This window comes from Tinamus guttatus, unplaced genomic scaffold (genome assembly GCF_059628265.1).
Source record: "Tinamus guttatus ecotype Peru unplaced genomic scaffold, ASM5962826v1 Tinamus_guttatus_pri_ptg000364l, whole genome shotgun sequence".
NCBI lineage: Eukaryota > Metazoa > Chordata > Aves > Tinamiformes > Tinamidae > Tinamus > Tinamus guttatus.
Genome location: NW_028288898.1, coordinates 1872567 through 1896917, shown reverse-complemented (window position 1 = coordinate 1896917; position 24351 = coordinate 1872567).

Sequence of the window (24351 nt, the reverse complement as noted above, 5' to 3'; positions counted from 1 at the left end):
TCAGCTGATACTTACTGGTAAAAACCTGTCAGACACTGCCTGGTAAACAGTGTTTATACTGAAAAAGGAACCCCTTTCTGTTGACACATGGGATTTCTGCACCCCAGGTGATCAGCTTCACACCAGGGAATAATGCAGTTGTGAATTCCAGGCTTGCAAATATTAGGACCAGCAAAAGCAACAAAACTTTCCAGTGACCCATATAACTTTCCTCCAACAACCGAATTTTTACCCACTAAAGGTTAACACCTATGAACCCTGATTCTCATGTCCGTCACCTTCCTGCAAGGCTTTAATGAATCCCTCCCTTGCAGCTCAGTTTTGGTGGGGAGGTCCCACACTGGGACCACAGAAGGGGCACAGGACACCGATGCCTAGTGCTGACCCCAGTCACCTCTGCACCCCGGTAGCGCTGACCTGTGACCAGAATCACACAGCAAAGCAGAGCTGATCCTGGAAGCCATCCTGCTGCACAGGAGCAGCAACAGCAGCATGGTCCAACACCTCAATTCCTCTGTAGAGCCCGGAATTCTGAGGAAGGCCTCAACAAGTTCATGGATGCCGTCACAGAGCCTCCGCTGGAAGAAGCTGAATCAAAACACTCTAGGAAGCTCTTTTCAGTTATTATATCGTGTATAACAGAACCAAAGATTCCCTTGTTCTTACTTCCTTTTCACTCTTTGTGAAAAAGGAAAACTCGTGGTATGAGATTTTTGTGTATCACACCAGACTTCAGGTCAGGTTTCCAGATGGACGGCTGACAGACTTTCAAGTATACCCAGTTCAGAGTTATCAAGATCTTGGTACAAATACCAAATACAAAAGAATTGAGATTACAAACAAGCAAAGTGTTCAGTAGCTTGCATACAGCTCTTCTGCAGTCCCTATACTGTGCAGAACTATTAAGACATCCCTCCAAAAGCTCTTCCCAACATCTGCACTTTTGAAAGAAAAACTAAGTTGCTTAGTTGCTAAGTTGCTGAATTGCATTTTCTTTGTCTTTTTTCTTTTTTAAATCACGTCTTGGCAGAAAAAAACAATATTGCAGCTTCTTTGCTGCAATGTCTTTCCTATGCCAACTATAGTGCCAAGCCTTCTTTCTAGCCACATAAAACCAGAAGGTATTTATACAAGATTATTAGAAAGTCCAAGTCAAGAAAGAATTCAACGAGATCAATTTTGTAAAATAAAGCTGTTAGATATTTTCAGTCTAATGAGAGATACAAACCTCCATAACAAAAGCAAGAGTTGTTGATTCAAGTGTTATTGCCCTTAATTGGTTGAAGCCAAGTAAGGCATCTTGATTCAAATCTCCCAAAAGATGAGGAAAACCCAGAGCATCAAGACTGCTCCAATAACAGGGGCAAAGAGTAGATGAGAAGCAGATCCCATTTCACGGATCATATCTTTTGCTCAGCTTGTCTGCACACCTTTCTGGTCATGACAGATTCATCCCTACTTTGCTATATTCAATTCTGAGAAGTATAATCAAAAACTGACAAAAAAGACCATTTTCCCCCAGGCTGCACTCCCAACGCAGGCAGCATCCTGGTCTCACAGAGCACCTCCAGGTAACATTGTGCCCCCCTCAGCAGGGGGACCCAACACACAAGCGAGGCTGGAGCCTCCCTTACACCTTGCAGGACCAAACAGCCAGGTCGGCAGCACCATCTGCCCCCTCCACCAGGACCTGCGCCCAGCAGCTATAACACACCATGCAAGCAGCACACCTGATTACTTAAAACAGTTTTGCATTCCAGACTTCAACAAAATTAATCCTGACCTGCACTATTAGTTTCATTTACAGCCAGACAAAAGCATATTGCAATATCTTAAGGCAACACAACAACATAAAGTCTCAAAAGCTCTGTGGCCCTGGCACCTAGAGAGCACAGCAAGGCAGCAACACAGCCCTGAGGGATGCTATCACTGAGGACTAGTCAGTGATGTGACTCATCCTATTACCATGTATTACAGGATACTAATTATGGCTCGAGAACAGCAGTGAAGTACCCAGGGCTGGAAAAGCACAGAGTCTCTGAAGACAAAGCTGAGAATTAGATTGAGAGCTGCATTAGGCTGCAACATGAGACAAAGTCAAAGGGAGCAAATGAAAGCATTAGAAATAACATGCTTCCTGCAATTGCAATATTGCCAGTGCGAGTTGTTTAAGAACTCTAGCAAGCTTTTCTTCGTAATGTCTGAGAGGGATTTTCATCCATATATGAGCACCAATGACATTTAGAAAAATCTACTTGCAATATATCTTTAGAGGATTCAAAGTATAAACCTCCTATTGCAGCAATCTCCCTTCAGACATGCTTGAAATTTTTCCAAACCATACTGGCTATTCCAAGAGGGGCAAGCGAAATTAGAAACATTTCTCTCCTTCACGTCCCTGCTGCAGGGACACAGCCCTGCTGAACCCGCTGACTGTCCCCTCTGCCCCAGCAGGGAGGCCACCCTGGTGCAGGACACACTAGGTCTTTCAAGCCAACCCTACTGAACGTGACCACGCTCCTGGACTCCTGCATAGGAGCTGAAACCGTCTCCTATCTACAACCCCCAGAACTTCAAAGCAGGCTCCCAGACCCAAGCAGCATCCAAGCAGGGTTTGGGCTGCTGGCTGCAGTTTCAGAGCATCCGAGCTGAAGCAAGGACAGAGGACCTGGCCCCACTTTGTCAACTCAGACTCCCTATTCCTCATGTCCCATCTCATGGGTTCCTGCAGCATCCCTCACTGGGGTGTGCTGCACAAACCACACTGCTCAGCTGCAAAGCCTCTGTAAACCCCTTCCTCATCTTCCATCACTGCAGCTGACCAGCAGGCGATGCTGGGATACCCTCAAGCTCACTGTGTTATTGTCATTAATTGCTACATAATGCAGAAACTCTGCAGTTTGCAAACAAGGCCCCAAGAATATTTAATATTTATTTTTTTTTCAGAAACATTTAAGGAATGAGGTGCAGTCCCATCAAAAAGTCCTTAAAATCATCCCTCTCTTCTGGAAATGGCTCCCTTGCTCTTTTAATCTTGCTATAAAGGTATCACATATTCCACTAGCACAAGGATGCTAACAATGAAAAGGTTGAACCTGGCAACTACAGCTATTTCAGCATTGGATATTATACAGCACAAAACCACTGGGAATGTGATCAAGGCTGCAAAATCAAGTGCTCAAAAGTTCAGAAGCCTGGTCAGCCTTTGCACTGCTTCCTGAAGAGCTTACATTATGATACACTCTAATTATATGATCACATCCTATTTCTTTCCAGAAATTCCCTGCCTCATTCAATACACAAAATAGAAAGTATTCATTGAGGTTTTATCTTCTGTGACCAATGCTTACCCTAAAGGTCCTGTTTACAGCATAAAGCTCAAAGCATGAACTGAAAAAATCTTTATGGTCTCTTGTGATAACTCAGCGCTCTTGCATCTAAGCACTTCAAACATTAATGAATATCTTTTCACAGTAAAACTGGAAAAAAGAGGCATTTTTATGATATGAACACCACACAGATGTGGCACCTAAGATAGGGCACTTCAGACCTTCATCTTGGCCAACAAAAGCTGAATTTTCAAAACTCTTCCTATATTTCAGTCTTGACATAGTCAATATAGAGCTACTTACTTAGGAAGCTGTGATAAGGGCTCTGGCACTAAGCAACTTGGACTCCAAAAATAAAGATAGATGCCACTGAGAAGGCTCCTTCTCACAGAAACCTCTGCTGGGCAGAGATAACATTTGAAATATAAGGCTCAAATGGCTCCTCCACAAACCTTATTTTTGCTTCTTGCAATCCTCTACTTCATCTTTACTCCTGTTTTGACATTTCCAAGCACTGAGAATCAGATCCAGAGGGCCTCAGTGCTGTACAGCAGCCCTTGACTCCCTGAGCACAGTCCAGGTGCTGCAAAGGAGGTGAAGATCCAGGTTGAAAAGGCCCCAGTGGTCCCATCACCCAGGGTCATGGGAGGCTCCCCAGGCAACACTTGTTCCATCATCCCATCGTGTCACACTTCCCTTCAAGACCTCCTCATTTCTGTGTGCATGCACCGTTTCATGGGCTTTCTTTAAAAGAAATTAAAGAAATTGGAGTAATGTGCTGATGACTCCAGTTTGTCACAGGTGGGGGAACCTTTCATCCAGAGCAGACTCCTACCACCTCAGCCACACCATGCCCTGGAGGCAGCCGTGGGAAGGACGTAGGAGATTTGCTCCCACTTCGTGTATCCCTCACCACTGCAGCAGAAGGCTGCAGTTCCAGGGAACTGCCTGGGCATCCCAGAAACTAAGTGGAGAGACCAGGAAAGAGCTACCAAACTCTTCTTTACAGAGCCTGCAAGAACAGAATATATAAAGCCCCATCACTTGATCAGATTGGGATAGCTTTTCATAAATGAACAGAGGCCAACCCCTCAAACCAGAGTACTTTTGTATTGGAAATGATAGCCCATAGCTCAGAAATAGGTCTTAGACCTTTACAAAGGCCAATTTAAAGACCGTCTTTATCACAACACCTTCGAGCAGGATAGATAAACCATTTGCTGAAGCTTCACATACAATTCAGCTTGATGCACATATTCAGCATGAAAAGGTTTACTCACAGTTAAGTCAGATAAAGTCTGGAAGAACGAGATGTGACGGATCACTGTTGCCCCAGCTCTGCCGGTAGTTACAGCGATAGGTAGCTAAGGAACTTCTTTAAATCCAATATCAAAAGTAGTTAAAGTAGATACTTCTCTGGGGCTGCCTGGTGTTGTCTTTAATGTCCGAAGGGTCCTGTGCTGCCTCCTCCAAACTCCCCTGGCTCCCAACTCAGCCTAGATGGACCACTAGGAGTGTCAGCAGAACCCCGCTGTTGCTACGGAAGCCACGGTCATGTCATTGTGAGGCAAGAGGCCTTGACAGGGAGAAACCACACGCTGAAATACTAAGTGTTTGATTAGTTATTACTGAAAAGACATGAGCATTAATGCATTCCCATGGGCTGTGAGCAACTAAAATCAAGAGCATGGAGATCCCAAGAGTCATTTTGCCTACTATGACACTAAAACAACATTTGCAAGCTTTTAACTGAGTTTGAAGCTTCCAGAAGCCCATTAGAGTCATGTTCTGATGTGTGGCTATGGCTTTTCTATAATATAAATAGGCAAGAAGTAATGAACATACAAGAACACTGCCACATTCATTACCACGTGCACATCAGAAAGTGTAACGTGAGCACTGCAACTTTCCCACCAACTAAAAGTAGCACCACTGGAGCGAGAGTATCAAGTGTCAGGAACGATGATGAGAAAGTTTCATCAGGAGAGGGCTGATGCTGTCTGACACATGGAATAGCAGCAATAATGGGGAAATTAGAGCCAGACATACGCTTTCTAAAATTATCCGTGAAACTAAACCCAAGGGCAACATACTCAAAATAGTCTTACAGTGAGCTTGCAGGCTGCCTGCATGCACGCTGCAGGACTGTCGGCACAAGGGGATTGCAGAGCAGCCTTCTCCTGTGTCAAACCTGGAATGTGCTTTGATACAGTTAGCTGGATCAGCACCAGACTAGCAATGTTATCCCATCCGTCCCCACCTCAAAGGCTCGTGCCTCCAGTGCCACATTGTCAGCATTGCTGGTGTGACACTGTCAGACATACCTCTGGTAGCTCTTGTTTCATGCCACACTGATCAAAGTGCTCCAATTTTATTACTACCTAATTGACTTTCCTTCCCTCAGGATAGCACAAAGAATATCCAGACATTTGTTTTCCAATGCAACGTGATTTTCAACCAACTAAAGAGGTTAGCTCCCCAGTCAACCTCCCAAGGACAAGAATAAAGCTGCAGAGAGCAATTCCCAGATACCAGCCCAGCCTCCCTCACCATCACCTTCCCTTCAAAGGGAGATACCCTTGTGCTGGTAACTCGGTTCACATGAGGAGATGGGAGCCCAGTCACTCACCACATGGCAGGGCTGGTGCAACTGCAGCCACATTAACACAAGGCAGAACATGGGCACCAGTTTACCAGGATGCAGTCGGGTGCTCAGGCAGCTCTCATCTCAGTCGTAGCTCCCCAGGTAGTGGGGCATGTCCTACAGCTACTTTGCCCTTCATCCCCATCTAAGTGGATAGGACCTCCACACTATATTGATATATTATAGATATATTGACCTTAAGATTAGCAGGTTTCTTTTTTACCATGCATCCTTCCCACACACACAATTTATTACAATCTCCAGTTACAGACAATTGTCCTGTTTAGTTAGAAATGTCAGGACTAATACTAAGTTCTGCTGCAGAAGTGCTCATGATCTGCAATTACCTCCCAGCACGTCCACCACTGCAATCCAAGACCCCAGGTCTTCCTAGGACTGCTGCTCTGGGGGACACAGGAGCACCCCACACTTCAGACAAGGTCCAGTACAGCTCTCTGTACACGCAGCAGGCACAGACATGGGCTGCGGGAGCACATTCAGTAGTCTGAAGCTAGGAATAATTCTGCTTTGGAGAGCTGTAAGTTGGAAATTCAGCAGATGTCATTTCTGAATTACACATGCAATCCCACCTGCATGCATACATAGGGAAGAATGATTAAGTATTACTGGCAATCAAAGGATGTCGATGAAGGGAATGACTTAAAGGAGCATCTCACAATAAAAGTATGAGGACAGGACCAGGGACACTCATATGGGGAGGGATTAATGGGACATTAGCATGGCCTCATTAGGGAACAGTAATAAGCAACCAGGATGGGTAAAAACACATGGGAGTTGCACAGGTAGTTTGGATAATCAGACAACACATGGCCAGTTTGAGCATGAAGCTTTCATGAAGTCAATGAGCAATGAACTCTGCACGAAGAATAAAAGGACAAAAGGCTTAAGAAGTAGATAAAGCCTAATGAGTTGTACACATTTCTGAAAACAGGCATACAGAAAGCAGATTACTCTGCCCTAAGGCTGCAGTTAGGTATACACCAGGACTAGAGACTCAGGTCTTCACAGTTCAGGCCACATCTGCTCCAATTTGATGTTTTTGGGTGTTTGTGAGCACCAGTACTGCCTTGTGCTCAGACTGTTAACCTACAAGTAACAGTCAGACTCCTCACTGGTGAAGCCTTATTCTGCAATTCCAAGGAGGATAATGAGCTTTGCCTGGTCCCACAATCTTTAAAACAGTGATTTATACTCAATGTGCACACTATTACTCATATTAAAAAAGCCAAGTATACCATGTGGCTTAGTCAATCTGGAAACAGCAGGAAGACTCTCCCCCTCTTCAGGGAAACCCAGCCATTCTGGGGATTACCTTCCTCCCCCGTACTCAGCATAACCCCATTACCTTGATGAGGTATCAGTCTGCACAAGCCTGAACATTTCAGGCTACAGTGTGCTCAGAAGTAGAGCTGAAGCTTCCACTCTCCCCAAGATCCAGATAAAGCACACACAAATCCTTGCAAAGGACACAGAGCAGCAACAAAATGTCCTAGAGCCCTTGCACCTATGAAGGAGGCCCCTAGATCCAGCGCATCTACCTCAGTTTGTCACTGAATAGGGGTATCATTGCAACCATGACTGCCATTCTCAGTGGACTCGGTATTTACCTTTGCCCTCAGCAGTCAGGAGCACCACTGGGATCTGCACTAAGGATTCAGGAAGAGCCGGAGGAAGGACTCCAGCAACTGAGTGACACCTGCAAGGCTTTTCCTGAGACAGGCAAAATGCCTCCTCCCTCTTTAACCAGCAGCATAAATACCCAATAAATTCCACAGCTCTTATCATAAGATACTGGTTCTACTTTGGCAGGACTCCTGGACCCCTTTAGCACTGCCCTAGGTAAAGCCATCTGTGGGCATCTTCCTCCAACTTTCCAGCAAAAGCTGAGGTTTAAGCCTGACAAGAGGATTGCTGATCCCATGGAGCCATTCAAGGTTTGGGCCATGCTCAAGCTCTGTATAAAAGAACAAGTAAATATTCATGTCTGACTTTGCTCTTCATAAAAATTCAGTCCAGCTCAACTTCTAATTTTCTTCCCATTTTTTAGCATTTCTGCCACCTGGTATGAACTATACGCTCTTGATGTATGTGCCCCGTGTAAAGATTAATAGAAGAAACAAATCAGGAGGGGTTAATTCAATCCCCTTCCACAGGTGCTCTGCAATATTTCATGCAGCTTGTGGCCAGGAATATTTTAGTAGATCCTTACAAAAGGATTCATGGCCAGTGCTATTGCTCAGCCTAGGTTAGATCAAACTACCATAGACATTTCAGGTGACAGGAAAAAGGGGACAGGAGGCAAGGGAAGGAGGAGCCGCTCCTGGTTTAAAGATGAGGTACAGACACAGCTATAATCTATCAGGCTGAGAGCCAAATATTTAGTCCTCTTATTTCAAACTAAAGATGCACACAGCCAAGGTGTGGGCTATGGTGCCATTGATTTTAATTCTTGACATGGAAAGCAGCATCTGTAGTGTGGGTTTTTTTTTTTTTTTTCCCCCTTCCAATAGCCTCAGTGCTTTGAGGAATAGGAATTAATCTAGATATTTACTCCTGGTATTGGGAATAATTACCCAGCAGCATGAAGCGATGTAGTTTAACACTAATATGAAAGAAGGAAGGACCATCAGCTTACTCCAGCTAGTATAAAAACCATTAGGGAAGTGCATTAGCAGAGATCATCTCAGCTGCACGAGATGGCAGAAGTCGTCCTTAGCAAGCACAGGGCAGCAGAGGAGCTCTGTAGCTGCAGAAATGCAACGTGCTGCTGCTGCCTGGCTGGGGGGATTTCACAGGGCTGGGGGCATGACCAGGGGCTAGGTCTCAACTCCCTTCCAGGTGCCCAGAGGAGGGTTTTCTCCAAGCACTTGTCCTCAATTGATTCACCTGCTCAAGGACAGAGAGTAGAAATACATTTTTGAAACTACCCTTCAACCTCGGCAGGGCTGCATGGTGGGCATTTCACCAAAGGAGCTCCCAGCCTTGGTCCATCCCTAATGGAACTGCTTAAGGTAAGAACTGCAAAACTGCTGCCTGGCTGTTTAAGTGTTGAGACCACTCAGACCTGGCTGGAAGGTGGAATCCAGGGAGCATCAGTTAGAGGATGCAAGACAAGCTGTTAAATGCATATCACCCTCAAGCTCAGAAAAATGTATTTTGAAAAACAGGCCATAAGTTAAATTGTATTTAGGAATTTAAATATGAGCATGTTCAGAATGTTAGTTTGACATCTGGCTATGAGTTTGACAACTATAGATCAAGAGTTCTAAAGGCATTTTTAGAGTTTTTATCTCAGTTCAAGACCCCCAGATCTCAGTCCCACAGCTGATTCAAAGCTCTGCTCATGGTGCAGAAAATTCTACAGGTCTCAGGGAACCCAGAGGTTTCTTTTCACTTCAGTTTAGCTTCCAAGTTTGGCATGCAAATGAACTGCAAGGTCAACCCTTTGAAGAGCGGCTGACTATCCCCAATTCCCAGGGAAGCCCAGGAGCCAAGAGCATCCATAAAGACACACGATTGGAGTATATTACACAACAGATGAAAACATCACTGCAATGCAAAATTCTGGTGCATTCAGTTAGTTAATACATCAGAGAAGGTGGAGGACAACCAATAATATGAGTTAATAGTACATTCCATGAAATTAAAATGGAGACAAGATGCAGTTAAATTATTGCAGCCTATTGTCTGTTCCTAAATAGGCAGGCTAAAAAAAATAAAAAACAGACAACTTAATCTAAATATTCTCTAGCTAGAACAATTAAACCTCAGTTGTGACAATCTCTAGGGACATATATTATCCATTAATAAAGGATCACTCAGAATTAGGGTTTAATTATTCATGAAGAGAGATTTTCATGTTATGTGTACAGCCACTCTTCCAAGAGCTGCAGTAACAGGAAAGTTTATTCTTCATCAGTAAAGGTAATTAAGAGGAATAACATTAGTGTCTGCAATTAAAAAGGATCCCATGCAGACACACTGTTGTCACTGCTCTTTGATGCCCTCTCCTGGTACTAACAGTGACACTTTGGTTAAAGACAATGAAGACTTCCCCCAAAGAGTGGGGAATTCAATGTGGAAGAAGCAGTTGGTTAAAAGAAACTAGAAAGGGGAATTACAAAGGACATGAGCATAGATAAGATCCTAAAAGGATGACTGAATTTTCTAATTTCTTAGTATAGGCAGTTTTCTTAAATTCACATTCCAGGAAAAACAAAAGCTTTTAGCCACCAAAGAAAAGTCTTGTTTATTTTTAATTACGAATTCCAAATATGAAGCATTTGCTTCAATTGAAGCTTTTTTATTTTTCATACTTATTTAAGAACTTTCTGGAGGAAGAAACTCATGTGAATAGTCTGCATTGACCATTAAAATTGCTGTCTAAGATAGGTTTAGAGAAGCACTTCAGCTAAGGATTTTGCCTGAGCAAGAGAAATTCAGCCTCATGCATTTAAGTTTAAGTAGGTGCAAGAACAATAATTTTTATTGAAAAACTTAGAGAATACATGTATTTCTTCATATTGATTTATTTTCTGTTTATAATCTGCACAGAACTTAGGCATTTAAATTTTACCATATGCCTATGCATGACCACACTCAGTATCAACAAAATTCTAGCCTGAAGGTACAGAAGTAGCTCAGATAACTGCTCACGGCAGGTTTATTGCTTCCTGCCTATAAAGCAACGACCATTTAAAACAGATACAAATCTCCATTAAAAAAAAAAAAAACTATTGCCAACATTTTAGAATAATTAGTCTACTCATCATTAGTCCCTTTGCTATGAACTATATGGACATTAATTACAAATTAGTTCCACAGTTGAGTAGCTAGACAGTATTAAAGCCACACTGCAGGCTGGAAACAAGTCTTCACTCCGGTGCAGAATTTTAAAAAGCTCTTACATATGATTATTGAAAAATGGATTCTGATAACCCAGATCACTAGCACACAGTTCTCAAATGTGTCATGAACCAAAAATCATTGGATAAAACCCAGGAAATTCAAAATTAGCAAAATCACATTTCAAGTAAAATTGCAATCAACAGTTAGCGCAACAATAAAGAGCCTCACTGAACTCCAAAAGGGATTAGGCACCAATACTAGTAACAATATGTAGACTTGCACAAGAATATTTAAGTTACTCACTTCTGAAAGAGAACTTGGCTTCACACCTAAATCGGCTTATAACCAAAGTGGGAAAAGAATTTTAGAGAGAAAAAAAAACCCACCCACACCTTTACATCAAATATCCATGTATCCAACCTGCTTCCAAAACACCTAGCCTGCCACTGTGGGATGCAGATGTGGATGGCCCATGGGCCAGTCTACACTTGGTAGGAACACCCAGGAACCCACGGTCCAAGACCCCTCAGAACAGACCCTGTACAAAGAAGCAGGCAGCTGCTGAGGCCAGTGCTTCACCTCATACAGACAGGCTCCTAATGACAGCCTTGACTAACATCTCAGCAGCATTTCTCTTTCCAACACACCCCTCTCTCCAGCACCACCATTGCAGGGCCCAAGCTCACTTTGTACTACAGGCACACTACAGGAGTCAGCCCTGTTCAGGGTCCTGGCAAGGTCCTTGTTTTTTGCAAGCTAGACCAAGACTCAGCCTTGGATGCTTTTCACACCATCAACTTGTTGGGTTATTTTTAATTCCTGGGAGTCAGATCAGTTCCCTGGGCATAAAATACATAGTGAAATTGGGTGTTTATGGAACCAGTTCTGACCCTTTTCTTCTCTTAAGCATGTCTACCACTGCTATCTTCCCTTTGGAAGTACACTGCCTTCTTCTACCCACAGGTCCTTTGAAAGGAACCCCAGTTTTGTGCTATGGTGAGTTACAGCATTCAGACAAGTGACTGTGCTGCTCTCTTCCTTGCCTCTGAATTCCCTCTGGGATGGACAGGAGCTGGAAACCTATCTCTGTTCTTAGACCTGCTCATCTCCAAGCAGGAAACTGCATGCAAGGGTTTAAGGAAGCATCTTACAGATGGTCTGCCTCTAAGTCAGAATGTATAGAGCAAATATGAACAACTGCAGCACATGCAAGCACACAATTCAACTCAGGACCTCCTCTGCAAGAGCTGAGGTCAGAGGACATGGCCCATTCAGAGGCCACCAGAAGGGGCACAGAAGTGCTCACTGATTTCCCTGAACTCCTGCCAGCCCCAGGAACAGCACAACTTGGCTGCTGTTTAGGCAAGACTGCTCTTACAAGTCATGCATTACAACTTAGACCCTCCAAGAGCCTTCCGTGGACACAGGGCTGAAGCCAGCTGGCCTTCAATCCAGCCCTCCCTTCCACCAGCACACAGCAAGTGAAAATTAAAGAGGAAAAAAGGAAAAAACATCTCACAGCAAGGAAAAAATCTCACAGCCAAACAGCCCAGTGCCAAGTACTGGGTCAGGACCATTCCTGCTAAGGGAGGTGACACCAGCAAGTTGGGCAAGAAGGGGGCTGCTGTGCAGGTCACCAGCAGGAGGGGACACGGCGGGTGCCCTGCAGCTTCAGCAGAGCTGACAGAGCACGTTGGTTCTTTCTCATCTTCGGAACCAGGCATCAGTGCACACTTGAAGACCACCCTCCTTGACTGGTGCAGCAGGAGATGCTTATTAAGGAATGCTCAATAAATACGGAGAGCTACAGCTCAGTGAAGGGGTTAAAATATTGGCATGAGAGTTAGTGCCAAAACCTCAGAACACAAATGCCAGACCTCCCATGTTTTTACTGCAGGCTTCTATACTGAGAGTCACTCCATTAGTCTCCACAAAAAAACATTTCTCTCTATGCACTTAGGTCCCTCAACATCTGAGGGACCTCTCTCTCCTCTCTCACACCCTGGAAAATCAGGCCAGGCTGGAATGCAAGTAGGTGGTACATAAGGTTTGTATTAACTGCTCGTATGTCTAAACAAAAAGGTGTCAAGCTTTGAAAGTCATCAGTGGAAAAGTTTCTTACAAATACAGCTTAATTGCAAACATATTCCTCATCTTTCATTAGGGATACTTAAAGCAATAGCACTTTTGCCCAGACCCAGATGCAGCCTGTTTAAGATACCCAGTGCCTCAGAACTGCTGACCCTCCCAGAGCCAAGCGGCCGTTTCATTCACACGGTGCTGCAGCAGCTACACAGGCACCCCAGTTCACAACCCTGAGGTTCATTGGGTCAAAAGGACTTAGGTCTGCAAGGAGACTTAAACATGCCAATATCTGCTATTAGCCTTGTACCACAAAAATGAACAGAAATAGCTGAATGGTACAGATATATCATGAATATTTTCCCTTTAAGGTGTCAAAAGGATTCTTGTTTCCTCTCCCCTGCCTCAAAAGCCTGCACCTAATTAAGATTTCTCCATTTCTACCTTTTTTTGGCCAGAATTTTCCCTTCTTGCTTCCATTTCGTCTTTGGACAAGGGCAAATAATATTAAATGTAAAAATCTTACTTGGCTCTTTACTCTTGGGCAAAAGGGGTTTCCACAAACCAATTGCTCATTTAAATGGCAATTTTAGCCAAAAAGTTTTGATTCGGAAGGGTCAGCCAGTTAACTCTGAGGAGCCCTTTGCCAGAGTTGCCTGCATAAAATACAACACGTGCCCGGAAATGAAAGCTCACACATACATAAAGCATCCACCTTCCCTTCTGCTCTCCCTGACTCCTTAGCTCTCCGCAGCCAAGGAAAATAACCACCTCCTTGGGATAACCATACTAAAGAGGGCTCTCCAAATTCAGATGAGCGCGTTCACACTTTCCAGCACAACCCAACGGGGTTGGCAGACATTAACACAAGTACCTGCAGTACTGTTACAGCACCTGCACTTTTTAAACATAAGTGCTACTGTACAGCAACAAAAAAAAAAAAAAAAAAGAAAAAAAGAGGAAAATGGTCATATTCAAGACAATTCCTACATGAAAAGAAAACATCTAAGCAATAGGCAAATTCCTCCTTATGCTGCTCACTCCCCATAACAGGGTACAGGACAGCAACCTGAACATATCCCAGCAAAAAGAGGGGGCCAAACACAACAAAAAATATATATATAGTTCCAGCTTTGGGTCATTCAGAGCTCAAAACTTTTGAGGAAAAACTTATCTCCTGCACTCACATGGCACAGATGAAGCCCTTACAGGCAGGAGCAGGAACCTTTTTGGGAGTTAGGGCAATGAGGATGGCTCCCAGGAGACACCCACAGCCAGCAAGGAGCCAGGTCCAGGGTCCACGAGGGAGCAGGAACCCAAGCAGAAGTAGAGCCATAGGCCAAAGAGGGATGTGAAAAGGATGATGGCTCTGGCCAGAGCTTAAATTCCCTCCAGAGCAGGTGGGACCCAGGTGGGGCTGCTCAGGACCACTGAGGCCTGCAGGTCCCTCCCTGGTGCCCCAGCACAGGTGCTGAAGAGGAACAGGGACCATCATCAGGAATTTCCCTGCCTTGGTGATGGCTGGAGTGACAGGAGGGGGAGGGAGGATGGGGAGCCAGAGGTTTCTCAGAGAATAGCCCTAGGGGTCATGGGAAGAAGAAAACTGATACATATTCAGAGTCCTTTCAAAACGGTTTCATTCTGCTGTCAGAAGCAGTGTCACTCAATGGGGCTAGTCTCGTGATAGAGGGCTATTTATTTTTACGCTCTCAACCTCATGGTTTCCAGTCCCCCCTGCCCTTTAGCCCGAGCTGCAATTATCTTTGCCCTATTCTGACAATGCCACTTGTGAAAACCACAACTGAAATATTTCCAGGTCGGCCGAACTCAACTTCTTATAGGTCAACTTTATCCTGTGGGAGATTTGCTGTATTATGCATATACCAGCAGTAGGTCACAACTAACAAAGCAGAGCACAGAAATAACCGCTCTTCACAGAAACCTGATTGCTGAGCTGAATGCATGTGTGGCCTTTCTAGACTATGCAAAATTAACTGATTTCAGACTCTCTGCAGGGCATCTTGAGACTCTTGCTGTGTCAATAGAGCCAGAATTGTAGCTTAAATTATTTTATTTCATTCATCCTTCCTCAGAATTTGCTCGGGGGGAACGATTGCCAGCATGTCCTGCTTTGGAAAACAGCCGTTTTCTAAGGCTCAGGGAAGGGCTGGAGGGGAGGAGGGCATCAAGGAGAAAAGGGACTGTCCCCATCTCATTCATGCTGATATAAATCAGTGTGAATTTGCACAGAAAACAATGAAGAAATGGTAGCATGAACCAAATACATGTGAGAGGAGACTCATGCCTCCAGCTTGTGTTTGAAACATGTTGCCTACATGGATTGCTGGGTGTGACATAACTAAGGTTATGTGAAACAGCGCCTGCCAGACCTGACCTTCCCCGCGTTATTGGGAGCTCATTCATACCCAGAGCACATATAGCCTGAAACAACAAAACATATGCACTGCTATTATCCCATATGGGCTCAATTTACTCTTGAATATTGTCATCTACAGAGTATTCCTGAGCAGGAGAATGGCTGAGGTGATAGACAGTACCTGACCGTTTTCTCAATGTGGTTCGATAGTTATAGACCCTGGTCACAGCTGTTCAGCATTATGCTGCTGTGGAGCTTCCACTTCCCTCTCCAGCTCATCCCATATGATTTTGGTAGATCTGGAAGCTGGACAGGCCTATAGCTATTTTTGTACATGCTATCTGGCTTCATCTTCAATGAACAGCCTTAAAGCATCTGGAGGATTCTCTAAATTACTGCCTTGTATTATGTCCAAATCCTCAGCAGATCAGAAGAAATGCTCAGGAATGCATCTCCTCAAATGGTCCCAATCCTGCAAAGACTTATGGACTGTGGATACTTCTATTAATGTCATTTTTATCTGCGCTGCATAAAGATATCGGTATCTATCTGCTGATCTGTCTTCCTGTGGCTTACACATATGAAAGTGGGCTCAGGACCTCCATACATGAGGAAAAACGAGGATGTGAGAGAAATAGAATCTGTGAAGATATTATAGACCCTTTGAAACAAATCCAACCACAGCATGAATGCTCTACTTAAAAAAAAAAAAAAAAAAAAGCATAAATCCCTGGGTAGGTTCACCCAAAAGGACTTTAAACACATTTTTCCCGTTAACTTCATGCTTAAATGCTCTCCTCAATCTGAAAACATGCATGGATCAAGGTTAAGGTGAACTCAACCAGCAAGGCTACCTCTTTTTTTCCAGAATGACCTGCTATGTGGCATTAAATAAATTGGAAATAAATTTGCTTTGGTGTAGCAAAAAAATGATATTAACCTGAAATCCTGCCATGATGGCCCTGGAAAGCTGAACATTTCTATGCCTTTGGTATGATTTAGGGACTCCATCACACGTGTTCATTCACCAACTGGAAGTATTCAAGTAATGCCTGTGAGCAGCACTTAGCCAGCTGGTTTCATTGCTCTGAGCTGCCTGTTTAACAGACTCCTCCTGAAACAGTTTCCTTTTCCTTTTCCTTTTCTACAGAGCTCCACGGCTGCTTTTGAAATGTAAAGCCCAGAAAGAGTGGATGGCAACAAAAGCTGTAGAGGTAAGAGTGGTGCGACGAGGTCATACGGACTGATAGGAAATGATTTTCTGTGGAAAGCGAGGAAATTCAGCCCATTTCAGCAACTTTCAAAACGTCTCCACATTGGGATCTACACCTGTGCTGTTTGAAATGATGAAGGCCAGGCTGAAGAAGTGTCTTTCCCATGAAGGGAAAGGTGCAGAGCGTGTCCCTGCCGTGGTCCAGGCAGGCGTCATTCCCAGGAAGCTCCCAGCACAGGGACACAGTCACCCACCCAAGTGAGCTCTGAGGCAAATGTTGCTGGTGACAACTATAGCTTTCCAGTACGCTTGAAGTTTTTGTTTAAGCAAATGCAAAGCTGCAAAAAGCCTGGTTTGCACTGCAGGATGTATTTTTTTCCCAAAGTAGCCGGTAAGAACAAGGAGCACAACAATAGGAAAAGAATTAGAATGCAACAGTTGAGGGGATAACGGTGAAACCTGTCTAAGTTTCTGCATAAATATGTTTGCAGGAATAAGGTCCACCCTAGATCCAAGTACATGATTAAAAATAGAAATGCATATTCTGTCTTTTATTATGCTAATTCTTACTATTTAACTCAAAGGAATGTTTTAGTCTGCAATTTCCCATCCTGATAGAGACACCTTTTAAATTCTGTCCTATGTTGCAGAGAAGAGATTTTTCTCTCTTACCCTTAGTAACAGTAAAATGATATCTATTTTTAAAATATTTTTTAAGCCAAGTTGTTGAAGTTTCACATTTCTCACTCTATAATCAGATCTAGTAACAGCCCATACTCTGGAAATGAGGGTCAGAGACTTTTGAGGTTTTCCCACCCGTAGTATTTACATTTACAAGTGCTTCACAGGATTTGAGAAGTGGTCAGATTGATTTTCTCATGTTTGTTTATCTGCACTGACACTGTAGCAGGCGAGCTTATGAAATAATAGTAAGGCTGTTGCAGTGTAACACATAAGGAACTGCAATTTTCATATAGTTCCAAGTCAGACGGGGCTATTTGTCATATTTGTAGCTGACCCAAATGAAATTGCTGCTGCTTTAAACCTGTATTATCTTTCACACTCTGAATTTCATAATGGAACTCATTTAAATTCTGCAAATATCGATGAAGTGGTAGTGCTTCAGCTGAGAAAATTGTGCCTCAGGGTGGTAGGCAGGTTGTGCACATAAGGGATTAAGCACTGGGGCAGTACAGAAGATGAAATCGTGGCCCTATCAAAGCTGATGGCAAATCTCCCTTTCACAGCAATATGATCAGGCTTTCTCTTTATCCTGAGGATTTTCCAAAGAAGGAATTAGGAGGAAATAACAAAAATAATAAGGTGCTAAGCCCTGAGCACACAGACACCAAATGTAATCAGTTACGCAGTGGCAGCAAACCTGAAAACTTCACAGAGCCCCTTCTGCATTAAGAGACTTTTTTTTTTCTGCATGTCTTGATGTAGCATTGAGGTCTGAGAGGGATTTCAATGCGAGTAACACGGCAATGTGCTGAATCTCCAGAATAAACCATGCCCATTGGTTCTGAACATGCTCTGCCCATTGCCATTGTCACCCACGCCTGTGGTGACAACATTCGCAGCAAATGCAGCACCCATGAAATCACAGACCTTAGAAAATGCCATGTGTTTTATGTCACTAACCCAGATAATCCAGGCAGCAACACAAATGTTACTGTTAATTTTGTTAAGATTTGTCTATAGTCAAGTGACACATGCAGAATAGAAAATTCCTTCTATAAATGCTAAACAAACACTGCAAGTTTTCCAGGAAGAAAACATGAAGGGCTGCATGCAGATACCTAACCCCTCTTCTGTCCAGTGAAACAGCTCCTTGATACGTACTCAGACCAGCTTTTCTCTGCAAACTTGTCAAGCATCGGTAAGCAGTTGCTGACCCTCCTTTTAGCAACAGATTTCTACTTCTCCTGACTTTACATATTACATTTTTTGATGGGCTTCTGGGGAACATGGGGAAAAAAAATGGTACACAAATGTATTTTGTCTTTGTGGCCTTTGCGTCCTGTTTGTTTCTGTGAACTTAACATGTGCGGCTTGGCCTTTCCTTTTCTATCTTTGATACTAGATGCACATTCCAATTGTTTTTCCACATAATTTCCCAATTTGGTCACATCAGCATGAGAAGGACACAAATGATCCCAGGGGTGTTCAGGCTTCTCTAATGGCTGAACCAACTAATGAGAGGCATATGCCTTCCTCCTGTGAAGATTTCTCAGCCTCCCCTAAGTAATTGATGTCAGAATCAATATGCCTTTTTTTTTTTTTCAATTTCCTGCTCTCGGAATCTTGTCCAGTAAATTCCTTATTTGGGTTTTATGGAGTTTTTGATCATATTTCTTTGGGGATAATTCTTTGGGGATGTCACAGGCACTGAGGAGCTCAAAAGAATTGCCATTGTTGACAAGATGTTTGACCACAGACAAGTGTTCTTCATTAAGAACAGGTTCCATTTTCTACTTGTAAAAACAAACTTCCTGCACACTCCAGTTTCAAGGAAATAGTTTATTTTTATATAGACAATTTGTGTTTGAAACCAGCAAGGGTCTTGGGCCTTCTTTGGCTTTTTATCACATTCCTGCCTGCTTTCCCTTGCCCTTGCTGAACTTTAGAGAGACTCGTCTGGGCAGATCATCAACCCCTGTCCTAAAACAACAAGAAAGCCACTAATATGATCTTGTGTGGGTTTCACAGCCTGGCAGACTGCTGACCCTTCCAAACCTCCACACGGGAACCAGGGCTGAGGGCATCCCGTCCACCCTCAGTTCCTACTGGGTTTGTGCTTGCCGTGTTTTAATAATGATAATTCCTAGTTCTCCTGCAGTGCTCTGTGTCCATAATCTTCAGCACTTCCACCAGGATGGAAATGAGCACTCAGGACAACAGCATGAATTGCCTGTGCTTCCCCAGAAATGCAATGGCACAGCTGGAATTACAGCTTGGGCCTCTAGGGTCTCATTGGAATTATTTCTTAATTCCTTCTTAGTGTCATCTGCATAAAAGGCTCCAGTCATCAAGAGGAGTTTCCTGATACCACACAGGGCAATCCTGCATTTCCTGAAGACTCCTAAGGACTTCAGTGGTTTCTAGTTTTGAGCCTAGCAGAAACCATGACTCAGTAGACATTAATGCATGTACCTAATTAAAACATCCGACTTATCCCATTCCTGGGGAGAGAAGGCAGCTGAACGGGTGTCCAGCTTACTTGCTGTCTTTGCAGTGTTGTCAGAAATATCTGTTGATTCCTCTGTTATCTAAAGGTAAGTGACCTTCATGCTTTCCGCCTGTTTTTGCACCACCATGGTGTCTTTCCAGAGGAAATGCCAGCATTACAATTTGGAAGACTCAGGAAGACCGAGTCTCGGACGTGTTGGCTGCCTCCTCTCCCGCACCCTGCGTGTGCCTCCCCCTCGGGAGCTGCAAGACCAGCATTTTGCTGGGGACAGACCTGCTTGTGCGAGCGGGCCCGTGGGCAACCTGCCCACCCAGGAGTCAGGTACTGCTGCTTGGCCTCTCCCACCTCTGGAGTCATCCTAAAGCCAGGCATCCTGCATAGAACTGCAGCATCCAGGTCCACGGATGCTCCTTCCTAGCTCCTCTGTGTTATACTGTGTTAACACTACAAGACCAGTGTTTATAACATGTTTTGGGTTGAAAGGGATGATATGTTGATGAAATCTTAGTTCATTCTTACAGATTCATAATGGTTAAGTATGGTCACGGATCTCACATTATTCTTAGTTTACTTCCATTGCAACAAACATCATTATTTCCTTTTAATCTTTTGTTGAGGACAGAGAGAAGGTGGGAATGGGAAGCAGGGGGAAGGCATTTATACGATTTGTAACTTAAAGCTTTAAACGAGGTTTTTATTTAAATCCTGCATTCACTTAGCCTTTAGCAAAACATTGCAATAACAGAATTTCCCACGGAATGGCATTTCCACATTTGAGCAGCCCTAACAGCAATACTTACCTCAAAGGGGCCTCATGAGCCCCAATTAATTAGGGCTCCATCCTGACCCACACTGGGCCCCTTGGCCCTGGTCCAGCAGAGCACTCAAACGACATGTTTATCTTTCCACATGGGAGCCGTCCCCTTGATTTCCGTGGATTCTTACTTACGTGCAGAAAGTTAAGCATGTTCATAAGTGCTTTGCTGGAGCGAGGGCAAAGCACTGAGCGCCTTGCAGCCTGAGCCCCTCACGTGTCCTGTGGAGCATCTCGAGCTCTTCAGGAGCAAGGCAGTGCTGCATGAGAGGGATGTGCTCATACACAGACCCATCTCCTTAAAATGTAACTAGGAGACACTTGTCAGATTTGGTAATTCTCTCAAGGCCAGAGCAAAAATGTTTGTTTTCTTTTTTTATAAGCTATATTAAAAATATTAGGCACTTCACAACCGATACCAAAATACCAGCTGCATTTATTCCAGACAGGGAAAAAAAAAAATGCAAACAAGCTCACACACACACAGACACATGCCCCGAGTGGAAAATAGCTTATACAGAAGGATTTATAGCCTTTATTTCTAGATCCTGCTGTTTCATGCAGATGAAAATGGGCATTTTATCATCAGCGTGATGATAAAAGCCCAGGGAAGTATGTGAGAACAAGACAGAGCAAGAGTGAGAGGTGGGCCTGGCTAACAGCACAGGGAAGAAGCCCTGGTGTGAGGGTGGTCTCACATTAATGAGCTAATGGCCAAGTTGCAGGAATGGGAGCCGTTTGTGAAAACCTCTTGGCGGTTATAGCTGAGCAGAGGCGTGGGGAAGGGAGGCGCGTGGTGGGAACGGTAAATCATGTCCACAGCGCTGGGACGGGGCCTGCAGTTGATTACGTGCGTCAGGCACTGCCGCCCGTTCAGAGGGATCGGAAGCTGCGCTGGCTCTGAGGAGCTGTTGGGACAGTCAGGGCCATCTCCGTACGAGCCGCTGCGATGAAGAGGGAGGGAGGACGCGGGGCACCGGTGAGCAGAACGCAGGTCCTTGCCTCGAGGCCAAGCAGAACATAATCAGCACACTGTGTTTTACAGAAAGGGATTTTGTGGAAACTTGTTCAGTGGGAGCACGAAACCAGCGTAGCAGTTGGGCTTCAGATGAGTCTGGTGGTTTAAATGTGAGGTCTGAAGTACCTGTTGGTGATCAGCTTCTCCCCTGGCTGGACGCAGTAAAAGAGGAAGAGACGCCCGAGAGGATGCACAGACTTTGCAAAGCACCTGGTTAACAGAGCAGCCCATGCCTTGGGCTAGAAATCGGGAGAAGGTCTAAGTAATAAAGTTCTTAACGGATGTTCCCATTTATTAAGGAACATTTTAAGGAATGGGTTCTCTCTCTGCATTTCTTGGTCCCAAATGCCCCTTCTCTGCTGGATCTTGAGCGTGGACAACTTTAAAAACAAGTAAGTAGGGCTTGTGTGCTCTCCTATAGGAATATTGACGCCTTCCACAATGCCAATATGTGGTTCCCACTGCCTGGTCCCGTCAGGATGGTCTCAGTGGGAGAGAGCTCACTGAATGCCTAGGAATTGTATTTCATCTTCAGTCCCGTCCTGAGCTTCCACCAACACTGGAAGCATTAGAAATAGGAGAGACAGGAGGGTTTAAGTTCAGCATGATTTAAAGATATTAAAAACACTTGAGCATGATTTTAGATTAAACATGTTTATGACATGCCAAGATCATGCAGAAAAGCTTTAGCCCCACCAGGAACAAAGCCCACATTTACTAAGTGATGATTGGGGTACTTGCCACTGAGACCACCCTTTGTCCCCTAACCCCATCACAAACTCTTCAAAAAACATCAGGAAAAAAAGCATCATCCTTCTGAAAGACAGATGCTTCCAGGACCCTGAGGGCAGTAATAGCCCTGACCAGCCTCACCTGGGGCCCCTTAACCCCTCTGCCCATGGGCCCGGGTGTCAATTTAAGCTCAGCCCAGGGAACTCAGTGCTTGGTTGGGTTGTGCAGGGGTGAGGTCTCATCCCCAGCCCTGGTAGCAGCATTCAAGAGCAGGTGGGAAGGACAGGAATCTGATTTATGTGAGACAGGATCTGAGGGATAGAGGCTGTTCCACACTGCTTAGGATGCTTCAGGTAGTTTGGTATCTCTGTACTGTTCCAACATTCAGGCAATCTTGTCTGGATTTCTACTGAAGGATGGACTAAAAGCTATTACAGTCAGTAGTTGGCTTGATTTTTGCTAGATGTACTCACTCTGCCTGCATTTGAGCTGTGTTGGAGAGGCTGGAGCTGGAGGACTGTTTTCTCTAGCATAACTTGAGCTTTAAATGGAGCATTGACCCAAATATTTCCTATCCCCTCTTGAAACTCTTAAGGACAGAGATGATGGTGCAACTGGAAGCTGTGCTGTCTTCTCTCCTGCATGAAAAGGAAAATCTGGGATACTTATTTGCCCTTTTCTAGGTAAATCTTAAAGCTATAGAAGTGTCTGGAGATAACATTTCCTTATCCTTTCTGAGATGGTTCTGCCCCCCTAAGGCAGCTGAAGTGTGGTGCTGACTGCACGTGAACTAGGTGAGCAGCTAATGTGTGTGAAATGCAAGGAAAGACGGGACGTCTGCAAGCCAAGGGAATTCCTGGCCTTACACGGGTGAAGCTGGAGGATGGGGCCCCCCATGTCGGCTGTGGACAGCAGAGGGAGCCGGTCACCTTCCTAAGGCAGTGCCAGGCCTGGAGCTGCTGTGGAGCCTGAGGGCCCTGGGCCCGAGCTGGGGCTGCCCGCAGTCGTGGCCACCGAAAGCCAGGGCAGGAGAATCCCCCCCTCGTGCCCACTGCGTGGGTTGTCCCCAAGGAGCTGCAGCGTCACCCTGTCTCCAGGAATGGAGCCTGGCAGGTGAATGTCTCCTAACTCCAGGTTCTCGTGAACCCCCTGTAGCAGGGGCTGGGAGTGTGTCAGGGGCTGCTCGTGCTTTCTGATTACACGGATGGCTCTTTCTCTGTCCCCTTCGTGATTCCCATTCGAACCCTTGGAATGAGTTTTTGGCTGTCATGGCAGTTACAGGTGGGTTACGTGGCAGCCCTCCCTGTGACAGAGCAGGGAGCAGGTTGTGGTGCCCACTTTGTCCTTCCTGCAGGACAGAGGAACATAAGCGGCTCCTGGGGTGGTGTGAGGGTCCTCTCCAGGGTGTTCCCTGTATTTGGGGTGTAGTTCTTCCACAACACATGAATGCACTTGCACAGTTTGAAAAGGTTTAAATGTGCTCCAGGAAATGAGTGTGGGGATGTAACGTGCGTGATGTGCAGCTCATTGCTGGTAGCGCCCTTGCAGTGCTGAACAGCACCTCCTGCTCACGAGCTGCGTCTGAAAATCAACCCCAGGTCCATGCAATTCCTGTGCTGAAAGCTGCCAGCCTGCAGGGACCTGTCTTCCATGTGTATCCCCATGTGCTGCTGAAACAAGGCCCTGAGGGCTGGCTGGTTTTGGAGCAGTTGCCTCTGCAGCCAGCAAACCCTGAGGGGCCCTGTGCAGCTTCAGGCTTGGCCTCTGCTGTGGAAACAGCCAGTGGCAAAGCCCTCACATGGACAACTGCTTATTGCTTTTGAGTGCACTAGCGACTCACTCGGGTTTCCTTGATGGGTTTTTTATCAAGTCCATCCTTTCATCAATCTTTTTTTAGTCAATTTTGTTGTCTTTCATGAAGACAGAGCTGCTGGTGGACTAGTACAACTCTGCTGATACTGAAGTAACCTTGATGAACCTATGAATCAAAGGGGTAAGTGGATGTGAAGAAGCTTGTGTTCATACTACTAAAATCTTAACACTTAAAATATTTTAAATGGTCTTGTTATTTTAAAAATGA